General features: G+C 41.4%; 1 protein-coding gene across 20 annotated transcripts in view; it reads left to right on the forward strand.

The window, feature by feature from the left end:
• FOXP1 (forkhead box P1) overlaps positions 1-15,100 on the forward strand; it is a 627,865-nt gene that overhangs the window by 181,902 nt on the left and 430,863 nt on the right. The window contains exon 4 of one of the 20 annotated variants that reach the window (XM_061397367.1): positions 7,000-7,067. The exons of the other annotated variants lie outside the window; for them this stretch is intronic. The gene's annotated coding sequence lies outside the window, so the exon portion shown is untranslated. The remainder of the gene's footprint in view (positions 1-6,999; positions 7,068-15,100) is intronic. 20 annotated transcript variants of the gene reach the window in all.

Below are 15,100 nucleotides of genomic sequence, written 5' to 3' on the forward strand. Positions count from 1 at the left end.
TTAGGGTGCTTTCATCCTAGTAGAGAAGACAGAAACCAAATTAAGTGTATGTTTCATGGTGGTAAGTGATAGAGAGAAAGTAATTCCGGGGCAGGAAATGGAATGGGGTGTGTGAGTGAAGGGTGTATGATTTTTACATTAAGGAAGAAAAGGACAGTGAGACCTGAGGGGGCCATGCAGAAGCTTAGGGGAAGGGCATTTCAGGAGGAGAGCAGCAAGCGCAAAGGCCCTGTGATGAGAACCCACTCATAAGAAAAGCCTCCCATTTATATTAATCTTACATATATAATATGTATATATAAATATGACATATTTCTTCCTGATTGAACTATCACCCATTTCTCTGGGGAATATCAGTGTCAATCTGTATTAAATGAGAAGGTGCCAGATAATGTAAACATGGCACTTCTGGTTTCAAAGATTTAGTCAACATGGAATGGAGCCTGAAAGATTTGTTCAGTGATTCTGCCTCTGAGATACATCCTTTTGTAGCCAAATGTGTGGTTTATTTTTAGTTGGCTGTAGTCTTATCATGGAGAAGGCAATGGCACCCTACTCCAGTATTCTTTCCTGGAAAATTCCATGGATGGAGGAGCCTGGTGGGCTGCAGTCCATGGGGTCGCTAAGAGTCGGACACGACTGAGCGACTTCACTTTCACTTTTCACTCTCCTGCATTGGAGAAGGAAATGGCAACCCACTCCACTCTTCTTGCCTGGAGAATCCCAGGGACGGGGGAGCCTGGTGGGCTGCTGTCTATGGGGTCGCACAGAGAAGGACACGACTGAAGTGGCTTAGCAGTAGCAGTCTTATCATAGATGTTAGAAACCGAGTTTCTGTATGTTCTACTGTGCAGTGATTATGAGAGGATAAGAACTGGTCTCCCTGTCTTTGGTTACCCATTTAGAGCAAATAAAAAGAATTGCCTTTATGATTTGAAAATGAGTAGCTGTTACATCATGGCAGAGTAAAACATCCTTGAACTGTTTTAAAGTCTTACCGAAAAGGTTCCTCATTAGTCAATAAAATATCAGATGCTATATACTTTAAATTTACTTTGCAACACCATTGCCAGCTGTTGGTATCAATCCACAGGAAATTATATTTTCTTGAGGAAAAGTCTTCTCAAATCCACAATTTCTTGCTGGACATTCATAGCAAAATGTTTATGTAAAACCCTTGTGAATGCACATATGGTGACAGTTCTGTGAAAGCCTGATTAGCTGGTCTTCAACTTGCTGGATTATTACTTTAAAAATATATAAAATATATATATATATATATATATAAAAAAATAAACCATCCTTTTCAGTTAAGGGGGATATAAAGGCATCAGAAACCCTCTCATACCATTACATTTCTGATATCGCTCAACATGGGGTAAACAGTTAAATTGATTTGAGTATGAATTGTCTCCAGAATACTTCCTTTCTGCTTGGCAGCCCTATGTAGAAATTTCTGCCTGTTGCAAATCAAAAGTCTTCAAGTCGCCAACTCCCCTGAAGAAAGGTTTTGATAATCAAGCCATTGTCAGACCCTGAGCTCTGCTGCATGGCACTGGGAGCCTCTGGAATCCGTTGATTGTAGCTGTCGGAAGGGGGTTGTTGGCAGCTGTGAGCACCCCTGCTTGAGTATTTCCTTTTCTGACCAGGAAGAAGAGGACAGTGATCAAGCAGAGGGTCTCAACAGAGATCTTAAATCACCAGGTAACATGAGAATGGATGCATCCAGGCTATCAGGGAAGCGGGCTCAAAGCTCCAGGAGTGTACAGAGACCGATAATTCTTGTATGAACACCTAGATGACTGGCGACCTTCTCCTTAAGGATTAAACAGGACCCAAGTTAACTGATGCTAATGGGACATACTGAAATGGAGATATTTTTGGTCTCTTTTTTTGCTATTTATGATCTGCTGGCAGGAATATTTCACGACATCAAAGACATGGCAGAAAGCAAGAAAATGTATATATATACATATATATATGTACACACACACATATCTTCCATATCTTACAACCCTGCTATCACATATGGCCTTTGCGGACAGAGCATTGTGTGTTGTTTAGTCTTGGAAACTCTTTTAAAGATAGGATGTCATTTACAATCTTCAGGCCATATGTTTACTCAGACTTAAGAAACACGGGCTAATCTTTTTCTATTTTGAGGAGTAATAAATTGAAAAGATAATTACATAATATGGTGCATAATGTAACTCTGGCTTGAGCCATATGTGTTTAATTTTAGAGAAACATGCGTGATGACAGGTTATGAAAGGATGAAACTATTTTAGTCATTTTAAGGATTAGAATCATGATTTCTTTCTTTTTTTTTTTAAAGTAAGTGTCCCTTATTTCTCCCCACCTCCTCAACAAAACAACCCAATACACAAACCCAATGAAAAACACCCTCCTGAAAGCGGTTTGTTCCTGTGGTGACCACTGGCAAAGAAGATTCAAGTTTGAGGGCGTATTATCCCCAGGTTCTTCTACAGTTCCACGCAGGGTTCCGTGTGCTGAGAGTGGGTGCCATACAGTTTCTACTGCAGGAGCAGAGTGGAGTGGCTGTATTTAGAATCCAGCAGAAATTGTTCATGTGAATATCCAATTAGAAGCCATTTTGGTTATCTCTTTCTTAATTAAACTTGATAGGATATCTGATATAAAATGCTGTGGCGGGAGAAATGTGAGATCCTTTCGTTTCTTTCTTCCAGAGATATCTCTTGAGCACCTTTTGTGCTTCAGCCACTGTGTTGTGGTGGTTCAGTCACTAACTTGTGTCCCGACTCTTTTGTGACCCCACGGACTGTGTAGCCCGCCAGGCTCCTCTGTCCATGGGATTTCCCAGGCAAGAATACCAGAATGGGTTGCCACTTCTCTCTCTAGGGATCTTCCCGACCCAGGGATCAAACTCACGTCTCCTGCACTGAGGCGCCTCCTTTACCACTGAACCACCAGGGAAGCCCCTGGACTGTTACTCTTGGTACCTAAGTCAAATAAGATATTCCCCGTAAAACTATTAAGTGAGCAAGAGGCTGATATACCAAGACCACATTTCAGGTCATCTTTAGAATGTACTCCTTTATCCATGATTCCGGCCTAGAGGTAAAATTTTCAGGTGTGGTAGGCAGTGTAATGCCGCCTGAAGATACCTGCTTCTGGATCCCTAGAGCCTGGGAATACATTATATGGCAAAGGGGAACTAGATTTATAGATGAGATTAAAATTGCTAATCACCTGACCTTGCATGTGGAAGATTATCCAGGATTATCACAGTGGACGCAGGGTCATTGTCAGTTCAGTTCACTCGCTCAGTTGTGTCCATCTCTTTGTGATCCCATGGACTGCAGCACACCAGGCTTCCCTGTCCATCACCAACTCCCGGAGTTTACTCAAACTCATGTCCATACAGTAGGTGATGCCATCCAACCATCTTATCCTCTGTCATCCCCTTCTCCTCCCGCCTTCAATCTTTCCCAGCATCAGGGTCTTTTCTAATTAGTCAGTTCTTCACATCAGTTGGCCAAAGTATTGGCGTTTCAGCTTCAGCATCAGTCCTTCCAATGAACGCCCAGGACTGATATCCCTTAGGATGGACTGGTTGGATCTCCTTGTAGTCCAAGGGACTCCCAAGAGTCTTCTCCAACACCACAGTTCAAAAGCATCAATTCTTAAGCCCTCAGCTTTCTCTATGGTCCAACTCTCACATCCATACATGACTACTAGAAAAAATATAGCTTTGACTAGATGGAATTTTGTCAGCAAAGTAATGTCTCTGCTTTTTAATATGTTGTCTAGGTTGGTCATAGCTTTTCTTCCAAAGAGCAAGCCTCTTTTAATTTCATGGCTGCTGCCACCATCTGCAGTGATTTTGGAGCCCCCCCAAATAAATTCTCTCACCTTTCTGTTGTTTCCCCATCTATTTGCCATAAAGTGATGGGACTGGGTACCATGATCTTAGTTTTATGAATGTTGAGCTTTTAAGCCAACTTTTTCACTCTCCTCTTTCACTTTCATCAAGAGGCTTTTTAGTTCCTCTTCACTTTCTGCCATAAGGGTGGTGTCATCTGTATATCTGAGGTTATTGATATTTCTCCCGGCAATCTTGATTCCAGCTTGTGCTTCATCCAGCTCAGCGTTTCTCATGATGTACTCTGCATATAAGTTAAATAAGCATGGTGACAATGTACAGCCTTGATGTACTCCTTTCCCGATTTGGAACCAGTCTGTTGTTCCATGTCCAATTCTAACTGTTGCTTCTTGACCTGCATACAGATTTCTCAGGAAGCAGGTCAGGTGGTCTGGTACTGCCATATTTTAAAGAATTTTCCACAGTTTATTGTGATCCACACAGTCAAAGGCTTTGGTGTAGTCAGTAAAGCAAAAATAGATGTTTTTCTGGAACTCTCTTGCTTTCTCAGTGATCCAACAGATGTTGGCAATTGATCTCTGGTTCCTCTGCCTTTTCTAAATCCAACTTGAATATCTGGAAGTTCATGGTTCACATATTGTTGAAGCCTAGCTTGGAGAATTTTGAGCATTACTTTGCTAGCGTATGAGATAAGTGCCTTTGTGTCGTACTTTGAACATTCTTTGGCATTGTCTTTCCTTGGGATTAGAATGAAAACTGACCTTTTCCAGTCCACTAGCCACTGCTGAGTCTTCCAAATTAGCCAACATATTGAGTGCAGCACTTTAATACCATTGTCTTTTAGGATTTGTTAACTGGAATTCCATCACTACCACTGACTTTGTTCATAGTGATGCTTCCTAAGGCCCACTTGACTTCTCATTCCAGGATGTCTAGCTCTAGGTGAATGATCACACTGTCGTGATTATCTGGGTCATGAAGATCTTTTTTGTATAGTTTTTCTCTGTATTCTTGTCACCTCTTCTTAATATCTTCTGTTTCTGTTAAGTCCATACCATTTCTGTTTTTTATTTTTCCCATCTTTGCCTGAAATGTTCCCTTGGTATCTATAATTTTCTTGAAGAGATCTCCAGTCTTTCCCATTCTATTGTTTTCCTCTATTTCTTTGCATTGATCACTGAGGAAGGCTTTCTTGTATCTCCTTGCTATTCTTTGGAACTCTGCATTCAGAGGCTTATATTTTCCCTTCTCTTTTTTGCCTTTAGCTTCTCTCCTTTTCTCCTTATAGTATCCTTAAAAGTTGAAGCAGGAGATTGAAGGTATAGAAAAAAGGGATGGTAGAGGGAGAAGGGCCTGTCCAGTGTACCTGACTTTGAAAATGAGAGATGGAACCACATGCCCAGGAATGCAGGCAGCCTCTAGAAGCTAGAAAAGACAAGCAAGGAAGCAGATATTTTCCTGTGGCCTATGGAAGAACACAGACCTTCCAAGCTTCCTGGTTTTATCCTGGTGACTCATTTTGGACTTATGACCTGCAGAACTGTAAGACTATAAATGTGTACATTGTTAATCCCTATTCGATGGTAATTTGCTATAGTAGCAGGAAGAAACTAACACATTGGAGAAGAACCACACTCCTGGTGTTAGATAGTGACTAGAACAGTTGTTCTTAAGCATGACTGTACCTGGAACTTTCGAAATGCTAATACCTAGAGCCTAGATCCCAGAGGGTGGTCTAGGTGTGAGAATTTTGCAAGTTCTCCCAGTGACTCATATGTACAACCAGGGAGGTGAAACACTGGTTTAGGGGATAGCTTTGGCCTCAGGTAAACCTGGTTTCCTTTTTAGCATCAACTTGGACCAGCTGGGTGAGTGAGCAGGTTACTCTTAGCTTCAGATTCCCCAGCTGTAATATGGGGTTGTGGGGATTTTCTACCTTGGGTTTCAGGATCCTGGCACGTGAAAGGGACATTTGTTTCTGGCATGGTGTTTACTCCATAAAGGGAAGCTGTTGCGGTGGCTGTGTGATCACGATTTGGACACACCCAGCTAGCTCCCTGATGAGTTAACAGTAGACACAGAGCCTGGCTGACTTACATGCCTTGTGCTCACAACTGCCTTCCGAGGTCAAGTCTGTTAGGAGACCCATTCCACGGAGTGTCGAGAGGATCAGTAAAGTTAGGTAGCTTTTCCATAGTGGCACAAGTAGTAAACCCTGGAGTCTGATCTTGAACCAACGTCCTGCTCTGAGTTGAAGGCTGTGTCTGCTTGCCCCTGGGCAGACACCCAGGTAAGGCTTGCTTGGTGGGCAGCATTGGAGGATTTTGGAAGCTGGCGGCGTCAGACTCTTAGCCTTTGGAGGCATTTCACAAACCATTACCTGCATCAGCCCTCAGCCTGAGGGTGGCACTTTGTATCAGATTCAGTCTCTGCATGATAAACCATACTGCCCTGTTGCCTGCCGTCAAGGCGCAGGAGGTTGAAAGCCATGGGAATGATGATTCTTAATGGTTATAGGCTGTTTGCCTCTGTCTGCCATTTAATCTAATCTTGGGTTCAGTTGATACTATTGATTAGGTTCTTTTCAAAACTGTATGCCGTGTATGGGGCTTCTCTGCATGGGGTAAAATGTTATTCTTCTCATATGTGAGTTGAGAAGAAAAGGTGAAAGTATACAATTAATTTGCCTGCACTTTCTTGCAAATTGTATGCTGGATTTCTGTGAAATGCCGTATGGAACAATAATCCAAGCAAATTATTGTTATTTACTGTGACTTTTACCTGCATATTTAAAGTCAACAATTATGTTTCCTTTCTGTACTTAATGGCCTTTGTACAACATTTTTAGAAACCTGGTCAATTGTCAGTAAGAAAACCTGCACTTTGACCCCGTGATTCTTAGGGAACAGGTTAACAATATCAGGCCTAACAATCAGGTCTGGTTTCAGAAAGAATTCACCCAACTCATCGCGGCACCCTCAGCCATCCTTTCCTTTGAATAAATTAATCATAGGCCATTGTTCTAAGTCTTATATTTTGCAAAACACAGGTCTCTTGTCATGGATATTATTGTTACTGTTGAAAGCAAATAATGTCACTGACTTTGATCTTCTTAAACTTTTTCCTTCACATAGCTTCCATTTGGATGGCCAGTTTGCTTTGTCTTTGGAACTCTGTCATTCCTTGGGTCTTTCTCAAAAAGGTAGGACATATGTATATCACATCAGTCACCGTTCTCTAATCCCAGTCCAGACCTTGATGATGCCCTTGGTTTTGTGTGGCCCTTCCTTATATTTCCATTTAGCAGCCATCAACCTGCAGACATTGGGTGGGAAGCACAGATCTTTTTTTTTTAAAGCTGTCTCCAGTTTGGAGGTTCAGGCAAGTTTTTGTTTTATTGAAGACTCATCTTCCTCCCTCTGAATGGACCCAAGAAGAGCAGCTGATGGTCAGCCACGTGTGAACAAGCTAGGGTTCTGTGAATTTGAAGAGGTCCAGCTTCTTTATTCCCAATCTCCAGATACTTTGAGTTATGATATTTCCAACAAAACAAGCAAACAAACCTAGTAAATCCCCCAAACTAGACTTTCTCTTTTGAGAAATGAATCTGGCTTTGCTTGTAAAATCTCTTCATCTGATGAAGAGTAGGCTTGGTCAAGTGTATGTAAAAAGACACCCTAACTCATGGAATGATTTTCAAACCATTTTCGGAATTATATTTGGCACGTGTCTGGAGGAGGAGCCCAGGATATGTAAAAGAGGAAAGCACAAAGATGAGCAGTCACCTGCATCCTCTCCGACTTGAATGACAGATGTTAACATTTTGTCCTGTTTGCTTGTGTGTGGTCAGTTGTGTCTGACTTTTTGAGACCCTAATGGACTGCAGCCCATCACACTCCTCTGTCCGTGAGATTTTCAGGGAAGAACACTGGAGTGAGTTGCCATTTCCTCTTCTAGGGGATCTTCCTGACCCAGGGATTTGAACCCATGTCTCCTGTGTCTCCTGCATTGGCAGGCAGATTCTTTACCATTGAGCCACCTGGGAAGGTGCCCCTGTTTGCTTGTAGATCTATTTAAAAGGAATAAAAGGTTTCAGCACTAGCAGGATCCCCTTTAACTGTTCTTCGCATTCCTTAGAAACGCTTTTCATTAGGAGTTTGGAGTTCCTTATTCCATTCCATTTTTATATGTGTATTTACATAGTTAGCCTTTTTGGAGAGTTTTTAGTTTATAAGTTTAGCATCAAGATGTATTTGTCTCCTAACTCCTTCATGCTTTCTTATTCATCCTTGATTTTGAGAATGATGCAGTGTTAATATGTATAAAGTAAAATAAAGTAAAAAGTCGCTCAGTCATGTCCGACTCTTTGCGACCCCGTGGACTATAGCCTACCAGGCTCCTCTGTCCATGGGATTCTCCAGGCAAGGATACTGGAGTGGGTTGCCATTTCCTTCTCCAGGGGAGAAATTAATATGTATAGATCTAGCTTACTCTGCCTTCTCTGGTGTCTCAGACAGTAAAGAATCCGCCTGCAATGCAGAAGACCCAGGTTCAATCCTTGGGTTGGGAAGATCCCTGGAGAAGGGAATGGCTACCCACTCCAGTATTCTTGCCTAGGGAATCCCATGGTCAGAGAAGCCTGGTGCATTATAGTCCATGGGGTCGCAAAGAGTCGGACACAGCTGAGCAATTTTACTTCACTTCAGCTTACCCTGCTGAAATTGTCCACTGTATTCATCCACTGACGATGAGTTGTGCTTACTCATTCCAACATTGATGGATGTTTATAATTTTTTTTTTTTACTGTCATAAACATTTTGACATTTTGTTTCTTTAGAGTCAATACAGAGAAGTAGAATTGCTGGGGCAATTAATTATATTTACTTAAGGTATACCGCTCCCTCATTTGGAACTTGCCATCATGGAGTTTAGAAAGGTGTTCATGTGTTATTCCTTTCCTCAAGGACTCTCTAGTCTGCAGAAAAAGTGGAGGAGAATAATTCTGTCTTCAGAATAACTGTTTATTTCAGCTGGATTCTATTCAGCTGAAATCCTCAAGATAGCAAATCCTCAAGAGGAGGCAATGATCTGCTCAGGTCCCAAATATTTTATATAACAGATGATTTGCATTGTATTGTGTCCACTGATTTCAGTCCCACTCCATTGATTGACTAGCAATCAGCTTCATCTTCTGTTACAAGTAGAACATGGTTTATAGAAGGAAGGCATCAACCAATTAATCCAGCGCTTAGAGAGTTTCAGAGAGGTTGAACCATCACAGGCCTGTTTTTTAAGCTTTCTCAACCATCACTTTCAAGAGGCTAATGGAACTTTCCAGAGGATTGTTTGAAGTAACAGCACACAAAAATAGAACAAAAGAAAAGAAAGTGTTAGTCGTTCAGTCATGTCCAACTCTTTGCAACCCCATGGACTGTAGCCCACCAGGCTCCTCTGTCCATAGAATTCTCCAGGGCAAAATTATTGGCGTGGGTTGCCAGAAAAGAAAAATACAAGAATAGACAGGAGGAAGAATTTTGATGTGAAGGAGGCTTTCCACTATTCCTTCTCATCCTGAGGTGTGGTAGGTAGATCAGTCCTGTGCTGAGGCCTGACAGCTTGTGGGGACAGGATGAATTTTTCAGGCAGTATGAGAAATGCCATCCACACCAACTGATACCTTCCCCTGGCAACCGCCACACTCTCTATCTTTTATCATTCCTCTTGATCCATCGTCTAGAGAATGCTAGAAGGCAGGAGAATGTAAGTTCCAAATAGGCATTGGTGCCTGTCTTCTATCTTGGTTTATTTTCAAAAACCTTTTTGAACTTTTGAACTGCTAGTACCCATGGGGCAGTGTGCAGGGGAGTTGATAAATAAAGATAATGTGGATGTGAGTGCAGTTTCTTTCATACGTAACCAAAGAAGCATGTGAGCTCCAGATAAGCTTTTCTTAGGGAAAAAAAAAAAAAATTCTAAATGTCAGAGTGTTTTGAGTAGGGGTAGGGAAGACTCGAGCATTAAAAGACATCCTGAGACCTTAGACTGATGAAGAAAAAATCAGGCCGATAGCTTGTAGGGAAATTTGGCTGAAGGCTCTTTGGTTTTCATTAGGTTTAGACTTCTTTCTCCTTTATGTGTTCTCTTACAGCCTCTGTTTACTATTGTAATTTTACTCTCTGTTTTTGTCTGTAATGGTCACTTTCTTATTTCTCCTCCAGTAGATTGAAAAATGAGGGTGTCTGCAACTTATGCAATTTGTTGGGTGGATATGGGACTTTGTTTTTTTCCTAACAGAACATCTGAGGAAAAAAAGAAATTAGCTTTTGTTATTTCTGAAGCATCTTTTGAAAACCTGAGGTTTTTATATTCAGGTGAAAGTACACATGAAGCAATAATTATAAGTTAATTATCAAAACAGAAAAGACTGTACTTTATGAAGATCCAGTGCAATTAAATACCTGGTTTTTAGATTGTTTATCACCATTTTGAAAGCAGTGGCTTCATTGCATTTCTGCCAATCCTGAGCTGAATCAGCCAGCTGATGATATCGACAAGATTTACCCCACTATTAGAGATATAAGCCTAATATTTCACTTATTTGCCAAAAAGTTGTGTTTTTTTTTTTTTTAAGGAAAAGATAGTTCAGCCTCTGACCCTCCCAGAAAAACATACACTGCCAAGTGCAAGGGGAAAATTGAGAGCTTATTATTATTTAAAAAAAAAAAAAATCCCCATCTCTACAAATCATGGCAGTAATTGTTAACATTAGGTAGATTTGGCATCAGTGTCAAATTCCAACTTTTTGCCCCCATATCTACATCTTAATTATCCTTGGATTAACAGATCAATGTGGAACATAGTAGACATTTTCTAGATAGTTGTTGAATTAGCAAACAAGGAAATTTCTAAATGACTTGATTCAAAGCCTGTCTCACGTAGAGATTTGACAGTGAAATGAAGTTTTGTAAGCAGTGCAGAGGTTCAAGTGGCTGACTGAGATTTTGTATAAAATAACTTTGCTCCTGCTAAAGTCTGACCACGTAGACTTCTGATACATTTGACTTTTATATCTCAGGTAGATGCATTTTAAGTGTGGAGAAGTGGTAGGAGAGGACTTTTCATCTCATTGTGTTCGGTCTCAGTAGGCTGCAGGGTATTGAAGCTTTTACCCCAAAGCCCTCATCTGCCCCTCATCTCTGTCCCTGTGTTACTAGTGCTTCAGCCTTGGTGGATGGTAGAACTCTGTTCTGTGCAGGATCAGGCATCATCTGATTTTTTACTGATATTGGAGAAACATACAGGGTTTTAGAACTGTAGGGATACCCAAATAATTGTTTATTTTAAAACCTGCTGGGATACCTTACTCCTAAATGTCACAATGAGAGAGATGGTGGGAATCACAATAAATGCCACATTTTCTTAAATCTCTATTTAGTCCCTTTTTCCTTTGTGATTTGGAGGTTCTTAGAGAATGTTATCACATTGAGAAGTTCATTGAGTCCTGTATGAGTGTGTGTATGTGTACACGTGTACACATACTTAGATGTATTTGTACTCATGCACAATACATACATATATATTATATATATGTGTGTGTGTGCACAATACATAATATGTGCCCACACATGTATACCAAAGTGTATACACATGCACCCATATGTATGCTTGTTACATTTTCTCAACCCAAATAACTCAAGTTTCTTACCTCACAGAAAAAGTCACTTCTATGAAAAGTTAAAAAATAAATATTATAATCAGCGAGGCATCACAAATAACTTTTTATGTCTCCATCAAGCTATTAAATGCTTTTTTATTTTTAAGTAGATAGGGGGATAAAATTGCTACATAGTTCATAAAGTGGTATGCCATTATTGCCTGCTGTGCCCAAGAATTACGCCAGCTTTTTACACTCATGAAGTAAAAGCAGATTGGAACTGTGATCAATGTATTATCCTATATTTCTTATTGTGCATTCTCTTTCCTCTCTGAGCACCTTTGTGGACTAAATGGCTACTAATGACATAATTACAATTGTTTGTCACCACCATAATGCGCGATTTCCGATCTCATCATGAAGATGTAAGTTAGATAAAGGAGGAGTTTTGGCAGGAAGACAAAGTGCAGTGATTTATTAAAGGCCAGATGTGGTTGTTAAAAGCTTTTCTACAGAAGGCTCAATTGAGTGATGGGAAATAGGAAAGAAGCGCTCTGTACACCCAGCCTGTGGTTCTTGGTGTGAGTGACACAGTTGCTCATGGAAGCATGACAAATGAGCCACATATTTTATTGTTGTGTACAAGTTTTATATTGGAATTTAAACAGGGTGAGAAAGGTTCACATTAGCTTACTTCCACCAAGTAGGTGTTTAAAGGAAACTAATGAGACTTGAAGTGCTGGTGATATTTTCAATTCGCTTTAGTGCCTCATAGCAAGAACTGAAATATCTTATGTTTCTGTCAAGTTTCAAAGAGGGAAAATCCCAGCACTGTTAAAACAGAGACAGAGAGCACGAGAGAGGTTAATATGAGAATTCAAAGAAATCAGAAGCAAGTGGAGACAAGATATTACTTAAGCACTGTTGCCATACATACCGTACACATAGACTACATATATACAATCAGATTGGAGAGATGCTTCTAGGGAAGGGGCACAATTTCTGGTATTAGTAGTATTTGCGCACACAAAGCTCTGTTAAAATATGTTAAGACCCTGTAGTGATGTAGCCTATGAGTGGTTCAAAGAGGGTTTTTGAGCTTTTTGGAGGAGGAAAGAGGAAAAAGAAGAAATGGTTCTATTTTAAAGCCATTCTCTGGTCTCAAGGGACTGATCTGCTTCTCTTTTCCTCCTGTCCTTCCTTCCCCTCTGCCCTGCCTCCCCCACTTTCACTTTCCCATATATGGAGAGTGACACGTAGGATTGGGTCTGCATGGTATGGAGCCTGGAACTCTACTGGGCTGTCTCTTCCAGGGTGGATAGCAAAATCATTTAAAATGGTCTGAGTTGAAGACCTCAAGTATTTCTGATTAATTCTGAGTCCAGCGAGAGCTGTAGTGCAGTGTTCACAGTGCTGTGACCTGCCCTGCCCCTGTCCTGTCAGTGGCAACTCTAAGGTCATGTTTGTTTGTTTGTGTTTCTTCTCTCATGGTTCCACAGACTTGATAGGTCTTACCATACCTTGTGATTTCATGTGTCTTTGTATTTTACCTGACATTTATTCCCAGTTTTTGGCTCGTTAGTTCCACAGAGGCAGGCAGGCGTGTCCCTGGCCTGTCACATGACTTGGCAGTTGATGTACATTAGGAAAGTGTTTCTAGAATGACTCAAAAGAACCACATGGACAGTGGCTGGCAATTCAAGATGTCACTAGGAGAACACTAGCGACTCTTATTTAGATGAAACTTTTCTCAAACTATCAACCCTTGTCCATCTAATTAATGGAGCAGTTGAGATGCCTTACTTGGCATCCCCTTAAGGTTTCTAGCCTTAGGGCCTAGTTAGATCTGCTCCTTTCCAAACTGATTATTGTCTCCTGGGACTCATCATGCAAGTCCAGGGACTGCCACTTGGTATCTCACACCCAACCCTTGGATAATTTAGAGTAAAGTTAAAAGAATGCATGTGCTTTCTCCACCCGTTGATTCTCTCTTCCACTTTAAATATTATATTTGTCCTTTGTGACTCATGTATTGTTCTTTATAAAGAGATGAATACAGTTGAAATGCAAGGAGTAACGTTTCAAAGAAATGAGACATGTGGAACTGGGCTGCCTGCAGGGGTGGGTGTATCGCCCGTACAGGCGAGGAGCTGTGCTCAGAAGAGTCCTGTGGTTGCTTTGATCGTCTGCTGTCGCCATCTTGAAGTTCTTATAGTTCTGAAGAAGGGGTCCCCTGTTTTCATTTTGCACTGGGTCCCTCAAATTATGTAGCTGGTTGCACCCATTGGGATGTGTTCCTTCTTTCATTGTAGTCACCTGTGACTCTTCAGGTTCCTGACATTCCTTCACTGACCAGAATTTGTGTTATCTGGAGGTAGGTTACCTCAAGCCTGATCTTACCTGACCATATGGCTTCTAAAGGCTTCTTTGAGTGTTTGGGAGGAAGTTGGTCCTCATGAGACACAAACAGATGGAATATGAGCTTTGGCTTTGACTCACACTTGTGGCTTCAAATCCTGGCTCTGCCATGGGCTGGTTACTTAAGCTTTCCAGGTTCAGCTTCCTCATTTACAAAAAGAAGATGATGGTAATGTGCCTACATCCTTGGCTTGAAGTGAAGATTGAGGCAGAACGAACTTCCTAGATACCTGACTCAGGCGGGAGCACTCACTGCTAGGTACTAGAGTGATCACTGGACACCGCATTTCTGGTTACACCTGACACTTAGTGAGCTTCATACTCTTTGTGGTTGTTGCTCCATTGAAGTTGGAGGATTCTCACTGTGCTTTGATGCTGTGACATGCCGGCAGTCAAGGTTCTGTGTGGCCTGGTACTAGAGTTCAAGGGAAGACTTGACTCAGCTCTGCTTACTCCCTTATCCTACCTGAAGCCCAGGCCACTCCCTCTCCTCTATACTTCCTGCTTTATTCAAGTGATTGATTGACATGGAAAGGATTTGTACAACTGGACTTTCCCAGTGGCTACTCAGTTTGCCATTAAAGGAACCAACCTCTTTTTTGCAGAACATTTAGAACACATTTTGAAGCAGCTAAGTAATGCATAAGTAATCTCACCCTCCCCATCCAGGAAATTTGTAAAACAGTGCCCATGTCATGGGGACTTGTGTTCTTAGGGAGAGAGCCTATGTTATTGGGGACTGTAATAATGTGTTATATGATCCATTTATTTATTGAACAAATATCTATTAAAGAGTGTATGCCAGACAGTGGAGTACAGCTATTTACAGCACCATCAAGAAGCTTGCTGTTGTGTGGCTGATACTGTGTGTGTTAGTCTCTCAGTCATGTCCAACGGTTGGTGACCCCGTGGACTGTAGCTCTCCAGGCTCCTCTGTCCATGGAGTTGCTGTTCCCTTGGGATTCCCTGGTGGCTCAGAGGTTAAAGCATCTGCCTGCAGTGTGGGAGACCCGGGTTCGATCCCTGGGTTGGAAAGATCCCCTGGAGAAGAAAATGGCAACCTACTCCAGTACTCTTGCCTAGAAAATTCCATGGATGGAGGAGCCTGGTGGGCTACAGTCCATGGGGTCACAAAGAGTCGGACACAACTGAGTGACTTCATT

Source organism: Bos javanicus, chromosome 22, assembly GCF_032452875.1.
Source record: "Bos javanicus breed banteng chromosome 22, ARS-OSU_banteng_1.0, whole genome shotgun sequence".
Lineage (NCBI taxonomy): Eukaryota > Metazoa > Chordata > Mammalia > Artiodactyla > Bovidae > Bos > Bos javanicus.